This window comes from Anser anser (assembly GCF_964211835.1).
Source record: "Anser anser genome assembly, chromosome: 19".
Lineage (NCBI taxonomy): Eukaryota > Metazoa > Chordata > Aves > Anseriformes > Anatidae > Anser > Anser anser.
The window spans coordinates 11,171,738-11,181,661 of NC_139740.1; the positions used below are offsets into that span (position 1 = coordinate 11,171,738).

Here is a 9,924-nt window from a genome sequence, read left to right on the forward strand (position 1 = left end):
AATCCAGCAGCTGCCTCCGAGCAGCGGAGCCATCTCTGTAATGGAAGGAGGAACTTCCCACAGTGAGGCTAGGCAGAGGGGTAATTGACACATCCTTCCCAGTGCACGCCATCCCCACCTGGCAGGCAAAGCCTTCAGGTTCTCTGGACCTAAACTTCAGTGAGTACCTGCAAATCCTATCAAGTTCAGCATTCAGCAAAGCAGCACAACAAGCTAACCATTCTCAAAGTGGTGGTGTAAGAATACTATTCATGATCATCAGTAACACTTTTTAATTACCTTGGTTTTGACTTTTTTGAGATGCACCAGCTTGAACTGACTCTCATCAGTAAATCCACAGACTTTGCTAAAACAGTTTAAGGATGACTAGGCATGAAAAGTGAAGTCATATTAGCATACTGAATCACTAAGCCAGAATGTGATTAGAAGTACTGTGCTTGATTGTATATCTTCATTTACTTTGGCATTTCTGCCTCTGATTGCATGACTTTGCTTTATCAAAGCATTCTGTATTTAAAGCTTATCTGTCATGGTGCGCTTAGATCACTACATGTAAATAAGAACATCCCATGCAGTGTAGGAGTTCAAAGCTTAAAGGTAGATGTCTGTCATTACCTGGAAACATCTGGGATATATGATTTCTATCTTCTTGCTTTCCTTGTTCTTTAAGCACTAGGCTCTCCTTTGGATGAAAAACAGTAGTAACTGTGAACAGACACAAACACGATCAACCCAGTCTTCTCCTGAACCTTCATGTTTGCTCATTCTATCAGTCTGAAAACATTTTTGTGATCAACTTCGAGTGTTCTACCAACACCAGTCAGTTAGGAACTTTGAAACAAAAAACAATCAAACAGTGTGTTTTAAGACAGGTGATATAGAAGTGTGTGTACCCTATGGGGCAACAGCAACCGCCACCTTTAAATGTGTCTCCAGGAAAATTCAGTTATATGCACATATCTACCAACAGGTCTTTGACATAGGTGGGAGCTATTCACATGCTGTCCCCACACCACTAACAATGTGTGCCCACCAATGCCTCTTGGGGCATTAAATCCCTTGTTAGCACTTGTCAAAGCACCACAATATCATCTGAGAGAAGCATATAGGCATAGTACAAACCACTCTGCAGGACCCATCACTGTGGGACTTAAAGGAAGAAAGAATGGTGTGCACCAAAACAATAGGCTCCCCAGGTTTCTAGTTCAGGGGCCTAGTATTTCCCTCTCAAAACACACACACACGGAGTAACAATAACATTTAAAATACTGAGCTTGCTGGTGACCTCATGGGATTATTTATAAGCAAAACAGATCAAAAACAGATTGAAAACATTTTAACATTTTCTGCTCCCTCAGATATCCCTTCTTTCCTGTAAATGGAAAAAGTACAAAAAACAAAACAAAAAAAACCCTTTCCTTTTCTTCCCCCAGCAAAACAATCCTTAGAACAATTAACATTACAGACTGTCAAAAGTGTTCAAACCGAAGTGACAAATGCAGTGAGTGGCAGGCAAGCCCAGCCCAACCCACCCGAACACTGCATGCTGGATTTGTCATGCAAATCAAAATGGAACCTGACATGCTCTTTGTTCATTTTCCTTTCAAAAAATCTACTTTAGATGCCTCCCATGTGCCTTGTTTTGGAAGCTGACATTCCAAATGCATCACTGCAAATTAAGGGAAGGATCCATTACCAATAAAGATGTTGAGATGCAGAAAGTTTCACAAATCCTATTGGGAAGACTGGAGAGACAACTGCTGCAGCTTGCACCTGTAGGGTCACTCGGTCTGCTCCTACTTCTGCTTTTATGAAGTCTCTTTTGAAAAACTCTGATCAGAAAGTCCTTGCAAGAGAAGTTCTGGCAAGCTGTCACAGCCTAATATTTATAGATTAAAATCTGCAAGAAACAGATATACTGTGAATTAGGAATAAAAACAGTGTTTTTGCTTTACAGCTTGCCTACATTAAAATGCATGAAGGTTAATGTGCATAAGGCAAATATTTAAATGATAAATCAATTTAGATATCTATTTCTGCTCTTTTACTAAATGAGTGCATAAGCAATTACATTTTTTAGAAGATGCTACCGGATTTGTAGTATTGTTACCATTAACTTATACTATATGAAGATGAGTTTTAAACAATGTCAGTTATGTCCTGACCTCATGAAAATAACTGGGAAACTTCCAGTTGAGCCAGCAGTTCATCCTTAGAGACATATTTTTAGCAATAAGCCCTCAAAGCATTTACTGAGTATGTGGGGCCTTGATTTAAAAACATATGAACACATCTGTTAATAAAATAGCCTAGAATTTACTGTTAAAAATAGACTATCCCAAACTTCAGACTACATTAACTTCCCTGGTTTTGCTATTAAAACAATTTACATAATATTTTGGTTTGCATCTGCCAAAATTGGCAATCATCTGGATAAATAGTGGTTTCGTCACTGCAGTTCTGCTCTGAGCCTCCCAAAACTTCTATTTAAGACTGCAATTGGTCAGCTGGGCTGTTCTCTACCTACATGAATATTTGTACCTGTCATGTACATGTGCCTATACAAATGTTAGTTTCCACTGTGATAGACAAATGCTTGTCTGTATCAGTGCACAGCTTTATTCTTGCAGCTTTTTGGCTGCCCTGCAGCATTACGTTTGAATGCTTCCTAGAATTTCATTCACTCACTTATCTCTTCTTCAACTACGATCGGATAAAATAAACATAAACATTTTCATTTAATGCCTTAACAGAACTATTATCTGACAATTGACTCTTACACGGAGTCCTTAAAAAAGGCAAGACCTATACTTCCTTCTCTGCCTTGACTTTGCACTTGTATTTTTATGAATCAGATTTCCTCCTACTCATTTTCAGGCATTCTGTTTCTTTTCAGTTGTCCCAATATCCAAACATCTATACAGAGGGAATTTTCAGTAAAGGGAAACTCTGCCTCTTGAATTGTTTCCTTGCCAATTCACATCTGGTACTCAATACAAGATCCATCTGTTTATTCAGGGTCTGTAGGGGCTTGTACAGTAGTGGATATTTAATTTGATTTTGTCCTTTGACTGGTTAGTAAGTAGTTGAAAGTCTGTCTAAATGCGGCGGGGCAGTTACAACTAGTCAATCATCATCTTCTAGTTGATAGGTCATAATCAAGTGGAATGCCAGTCATATTTCAACAATTTAAAACTATATCAGTCATCACCTACATACTCCCAAACTGTCAACACCATGAAATGTATTGCTTAACAAGCTTTGATATTACTTCTTACACACACATTTCCACTTAGGAGTCTTGCCAGAGCATTATAGAGCAGAGTCTTGCTAATCTTAAATTACCTCCCTAACCTGTTTATGTTCAGAGAGGAGGTAACACTGCAGCATGGCCTTGAGTGACCTAGCCACATCATAAAGAACAAGGCAGGTAAAAATAGAACTTCGTTAGAGCAAAGCCTTGTATCTTTTAAATGCAAAGATGTCAGCTTAATTGATGCTTGTACTGACATATCAAAGAGCATAAATTATGTCAGATAAAGATTTATTTCTCCATCCCAAAAGTGGGATTAGGATTGGTGGTTTATAATTCTTGGTCACAATTTGCCTCCTGCTGTGTTTCTCATCTCCTTCTGTGGAGCTTTGTTTAGCATGGTAAAAGTACTTTGACCACGGTCATGGCAACAGCCATTAAAACTATTTCTGGAAGTATGGATCATTCAGACTATAGACTACAGAACCACAGACCTCGAGCAGCTTTCAGAAAACAAGGTAAATTCTTGTAAATGCAATCTGAAGCAACCTCTAGCACAAAAAAAAAAAAAAAAGAGCAAAGATAATGTTACCTTTTGCATGAAATGTTTATATAAGCTTTCACGCATGTGACTTTTGTACACCTGGGCTAACTAGGAAACACTAGGGAAACAGTTTCTGCCATGACCTTATCATTTAAATAATTGCTGATGATAAAAGTCATAATTTTCATCTTATTAACCTGTACTCAGCTTGGTTGCAAAATAATGAACTTAACTCTTACTTAAAGCTAAAACTAAATTATCTGTTAACTATGAAGTTTCATTTTTACTGTCTACTCATATATATAAATATATACTATCTATTCATATATGTATCTTATATATGATCCACATATATTGATCCTCCTTTATTTTTCTTTTTGTCTGATTGAAGCTTTTGTTCTTGCACTGTCAACAGACCCAAGAAACTTCTATTTACATCTGTAACTGATTTAATTCTCACTTTTTCCTAGCAGATTCTCTTTAAAAAAAAAAAAAAAAAGCCTCTTCATTTCTGAGTTTAATCATTAAGTTTGCATCAAAAACGTTGCTTCAGTTTTTCAGTATTTTTCATAGTTTCTGGGACTCATTTAAGAGAGCAGAGTTCCTGAAAGTTCACTGTTTTAGGACGGTTTCACAGTAAGTACTACCCATGCTCTGAAATAACAGGATAAACTAACATGATTCTTGTTTGTTTTCTGTGTGTTAAACATTCGAACTTCAAAATATGGCATGAGTTTTTGCTGTTTATTTTGTTTGGGATCATATATTAAAAATATTTCAGTTTTTTTTTTTTTTCTTTTCTTATTTGTGTGTGTGTGTGTATGTCCTCCTCATATCCAGGAGGTCTACAGATTTTTTCATAAAAAGGCAAGCAACTCCAGATTAAAATCTTAAAAGACTACATTTTTGTTTTTGAATTTAAGCTCAAATTTAAATATGTGGCATCTTGGCTAAATCGTGGCAAAAAAAACACACAGTTGCTCTGAGGATGAAAGAGACCAGAACTTTTATCCTGTTCACCTCAAGCAGCGTTTTTGAACAATTACAGATTTGATGAAGACATTCAAAATAATGGACTCAGGCCAGCTATGTATATGCTAAGGTCTGCTCTGAGTGCTGTGTGAACTCAACAGTGCAGTGACAGTCCTTTATCTGCACAAAGACCCCACAAGTTCTTTTCCTGTCTATGGAGTCTTCAGTGATAAATGGAATTTATTCAGGTTTTAACAAAGGTGAGCAACGCTACCTCATTTTCTTTCAGTAGAACTCTTACTTTTGATTTTGATCCAATATTGTATGGAATTTGAATTGTTTTAGTCTTTGTCTTTAAAACCAAGTGGATGTTATCCTGAACTTACTGTATTTACATTTAAAAAGTTTTTTAGTTCATTGTATGAGATGTATTTTTCAGTAATGAACACTTTTATTGTCAGTAGATTACTAGGCTTAAAGTTAAATAATTAGAGTTAAAACATCTTAAGAGATTCCCTACCTTTCTAGAGCAACACAATAAACTGGACTTATGCTTTTCACAATGCTTTTGAAACAAGTCTGGTAGTTTTAGTCCACTATCTAAACACTAAAGAAAAACATTGCTGCTAACAAGCCACCAAGCAAAGCAAAACTAAATCATTAACTGAGAATCAGGAAATAGACTTCACTGTAGAAGCATCATGAAAACTATATTAAAATATCACTAAGAGAACTACAAAAAGGAAGTCCTGAACATACATTTCTACTTAGCAATAATGACTAATAATTATCATTTGTTGTTCACAATGCAATTCAAAGATAAGTGCCCTATTGGTGTGAAACCTGTGCATTCACTTTTCACTCTCTTCAATAACTCAAGACACGTAAGCAACCTGCTGACTGCAAGCTGTGCATTCTGGGTGCATTAAGATTCCCCAAGGGCCAAGTTGCCTGAGCACTGTGCTCCTGGCATACATTTGAACAGCTCTGTACAAAAGCAGTCCCCAGCCAAACATGTGAATGAGAACCACAAGTGGCTGCTCTGTCAACCTTTCACGCAGAGCGCTTTCATAGCTATACATCAGAATCCTTGGATTACTGGGTAAGATCTTACTTCTTCCTTATGCCATGCTTCAGTACAGTTGATCCCTTACCGTAAAGGTCATTTGCTCTTCTCTTAGTTTCCTGCTTATGAAAACAAGGCAGCACTACACATTAACATGCAGGAAAGCAAACTGAAACTGAGAGCTACCACCCCAACTGCAACATGATCCCGCCACCCTAAATATACTTAGTACTCCACCTACCTACTCTCACACCAAGGCTGCAGCAACTCCCTTTCTCAAGCTGAAATATTATGCAGCCTCTGTTTACAAGAGACTGGGAAAGCACAAAGTGGGAGTTGACTTTTGCTTCCCAAGTACATCGTGAAGATTAGCTATCTAATAATTTTCATGGCCTGATACTGCTGATCAAAGTTGAATCAGGCTGAAAATAAAAAACAAGTGCTGAAGAATGAATTAATAACTACTACAGATGAAAACCCAGCATCTAGTGAAATTTATTCACTTAAGGGAAAGAAAGGGACGCCAGTGAAACAGACCCGTACTTGGAGTACGCTGATATAGCAGCAGGACCTACACCTCCCTCCTATGCATGAAATATTTGGTTCTGCCTTGGTTCTACATCATTTGTGCATTTTCACTTCTCACGTGGGATGCTCATGACTAGCCTGAGGCCAAAATAAAGAAGTACAGCTACCCAGAACACTCACCTTGGATTTGTTAATCTCAACAACACCCTGCACAGCAAATTTCAGTTCCTTACCAATATATCGTATCACTCCCTAATAAATACTGAGAGTAGCTTACGTGATGGCCTGAATCAGTAAGCAAATCATTAGGGATTGACCATAAGTTTATATTCATCCAGTAAGCACTATTCTTGTGTTCCAAATCTACATTTAAGTTGTTAGAAGCCAAGACAACCTAAACCATTAGCTATGTAGCAGTAACTTTGTACATGCATATTTGCTTTAGTGATACTTTTGCAGGGCTCACATAGCCACTGTTATTGTACGGTTATTTCTTTTAATTACTAACAATTTCTAGACAGACACATGTTTAAAGATGTGGGGAAAACAGTTTAATTATACTGACACAACTTTCATTTAGACCAACCTCCAAGTATACCAGTATTGAACTTCCCCTTCAAAAAATGATTTAGATGTTAAACATTCCTGTGCAGAGAAAGAGTAATTTGGCAGACTGGAAGCTGGAAGTTTAAGTGGTGGGGGATACTACAGGCAACCAAGAAAAGCGTGCAACTATTAAATGAAGAAAAAAGTCATAAAGTGGTATAGAATTTGCACGCGCTTTTTTTCCTACATATCTGAAGAGGTAAAAATTGCTGCAATTTAGCCTTTCAGGCTGACAGGAATGCTGAGTACATACATTGCAATAAGGCTTGGGAAAAGATTTAGAAGTAGCATATGCTTTCAATCAGCAGGAAACAAATGTGATCTTTTGGATATCAAATGCAAATCCCAGTAACAGTACATGAAAACAAGAATGGATTGGCCATCTTGAGCCATAAAATCTGACATATCGTAAAAACACTCTGCCAACTATTTCTGCTTTCACTACCAGGAATTTGTTCCAATAGCAACCCTTGTTTGCAAATGATTGTTTCTTCCATTTATCATGTTAGACTTCTGAAACTGGTCTTTTTTTCCTGCATTATACTAGGATATTTTCTATATTCGTAGCAAATAAATACACTATTTTTCATCACCTTTTACTTTTTTGATTTTATGAGCACATATCAATTTGGTAAGGTACACTCTATTTCACTCCTTGTCTTTATCAGTAAACACATTTTTACTAGCATTGAAGATATCCTGTTGTTTGATAAATATGGCCAACTTCTTTCTGTTATCCGGTCTATATAAACAAGTCTTTTTTTTTTTTTTTTTTTTTTAATAAATTCATCTATAAAATCTGTACAGGTTTATATTACCAGGCAGGTCAAGGACACAACAGTCTCATGCTACAGCTCACTTCTTCTGGAGAAACCATGATGAGTCCCACTGTCCTTTTGAAAAGGACTATTTATTTTCTTGCTTCTAACTGCACTAAGTATTATCAAGTTACTTCTGTTCTTTTATGTCCTGTGTTCTTTCTAGCCACTCACACCAGAAAGCCCCAAATACAACATTTCAGAGTTGTTAAGGCTCCTTCAGTAGAACGTACCTCAACAGTACTCTACACTAAGTTTAGATGAACAACCCAGGGCAGATCTGAACAAATAAGTTTTAAAAAATGAAGTCCTTTTTACAAACTAAGGAAAACAGGCTCAAACTATCAAAGCTTTACTATTTGGCAATCAGTACTCTGCTTCCACAGGGCTCATACGTTCACATTTCTGTTGCGCTATCCCACTCCGCTGAAGGCTAGAGTCTTATCCTTAGTTCCTCTATTCACAGGCAGATCTGACTCCGGTGCCAGAGATTAATTGCCTAATTATCTTTCCTTCTCCCGTTTGGAAAGTTGCCCTCTGGCTCCTCCTCCTGGTTCTGAAATTTAGAAGGATGAGCCACCAGAAGCAGTAGAGGCTTATAAACAGTAGGGAGGAAGCAGTAATAAATTTTAGGTAGTAACTCCCAAAGACAAAAAATTATAGCTATACAACATTTAGAAGCCTTTTTCACACATGGTGCAATTATTTGTTACTTTTATCACTTGGCACAGGGTATCACTGACCTCAAGATCAACCTTCAATCATCTGAAGATGCTCTTCATTTGGTGTGCTGTTGCTATCTAGTCTATGCTTTCAGAAGACTGGCAATAGCAATACCCAAAGCAACAAAAGTATCAGCAGGAATTTCCCTGGCATTAAGAGAGAAGAAAGTAAATGTGAGGTCCTCAGAAATGTACAGTGCATCGACACTGCCGCTGCCAGTAAGTAATTAAAGATATATTCAGCAATAATGAATGAGTGTGAATGTGGAGAAGCTAAGTAGGAAACAGGAGATCAAGAAACTGGAATACTAAGCAAAAATGATTATGGTAAACAGGAGAAAATGTATAACAATATTTTACAAACACTTTAATAATCACTTTTATAATCTTTTTTTTTTTGGAGGGACAAAAAGTATAATGCGTGTGAAAAGGTGGCAAAGAGGAATTACAAAAATGCATGAAAAATAATGTAGAAAGAAATTACAGAGAAGACTGCATCAATGTCTGGTAAATGTGGAAGGAAAGAAGGAAGAACCATAAAAAAATAATTGGAGAAGGTCTTCCCAAAACAAACCTGAAAGGTACAGCAGACAAAAAAAAGAGGCTATGAAAAAATATACATTTTGGGTATCAGAAAATAAAGAAACTGTAAAAAATGTACGTGTATTTATCCAAATGTGTGTGTGAGGACACATGCATATACTTTCTTAACAAGCAATAACTAGACTAACAACAATCAGATCTGAGTCCCCCCTCTGCTGATAACGTGAGGCACATTTACAGCGTGGCTGAGGCTGACGTGACATTTTCCTGATGATAATGATAAAACATTTACGATGTCCAGTTCCTTAACCCTGAGAACAAAAAAGATGCGCCCAGCTGGCACAGGGCCAGCAGCACGGACGCATCGGGTGTCCAAACCCCAGGCTGTGTGGTGAACTTGAACCACTGCTGGTTCGTGACCCTCGCACGGTGACTCCTGAAGAGCCTCGCGCACGGGGACCGCGGGGCAGAGGCGGGAAGCGCCCCCCGTCAGGAGGGCTTCGCCTCGGGCGGCCCCCGCCGCCCCCTTCCCCTCAGGGACCGGCGAGCCCCCCGTCCGGCGCCGTGCCCCCGGTTTTACCACAGGACCGGAGCCGATTTTAGCGGGGGCTGAGCGGGCTTCTTCAGCGCCCGGCTGCAGGGGGGCGGCGGCGCGGACGGCTCGCCTCAGGGAGTGCGGCACCGGCTGGCGGAGAGGGAGGGGGGGGGGGGGCGCTCCCCGAGGCGCCTCAGGGCTCGGAGGTGCTCGGAAGGGTTCGGAAAGGTTCGGAGGGGCTCGGAGAGGTTCGGCAGGGTTCGGAGGGGCTCGGAGGGGCGGGCCCCGCGCGCGAGGCGGAGGCGGCCCCGCTCTACCCAGCATGCCCCGCGCCGGG

General features: G+C 39.1%; 1 long non-coding RNA gene across 2 annotated transcripts; it reads left to right on the forward strand.

Moving 5' to 3' along the window:
- The first annotated feature begins 1,912 nt into the window (after window positions 1-1,912).
- LOC310884121 lies at window positions 1,913-9,751 on the forward strand. Of its 2 annotated transcripts, XR_014574050.1 has the most exons (4): window positions 1,913-3,771; window positions 4,846-5,029; window positions 8,519-8,728; window positions 8,913-9,751. It is a non-coding gene; the product is annotated as an uncharacterized lncRNA (long non-coding RNA). The 2 variants fall into 2 exon arrangements; XR_014574049.1 differs by having other exon boundaries at window positions 1,913-5,029.
- The last annotated feature ends 173 nt before the right edge of the window (window positions 9,752-9,924 follow it).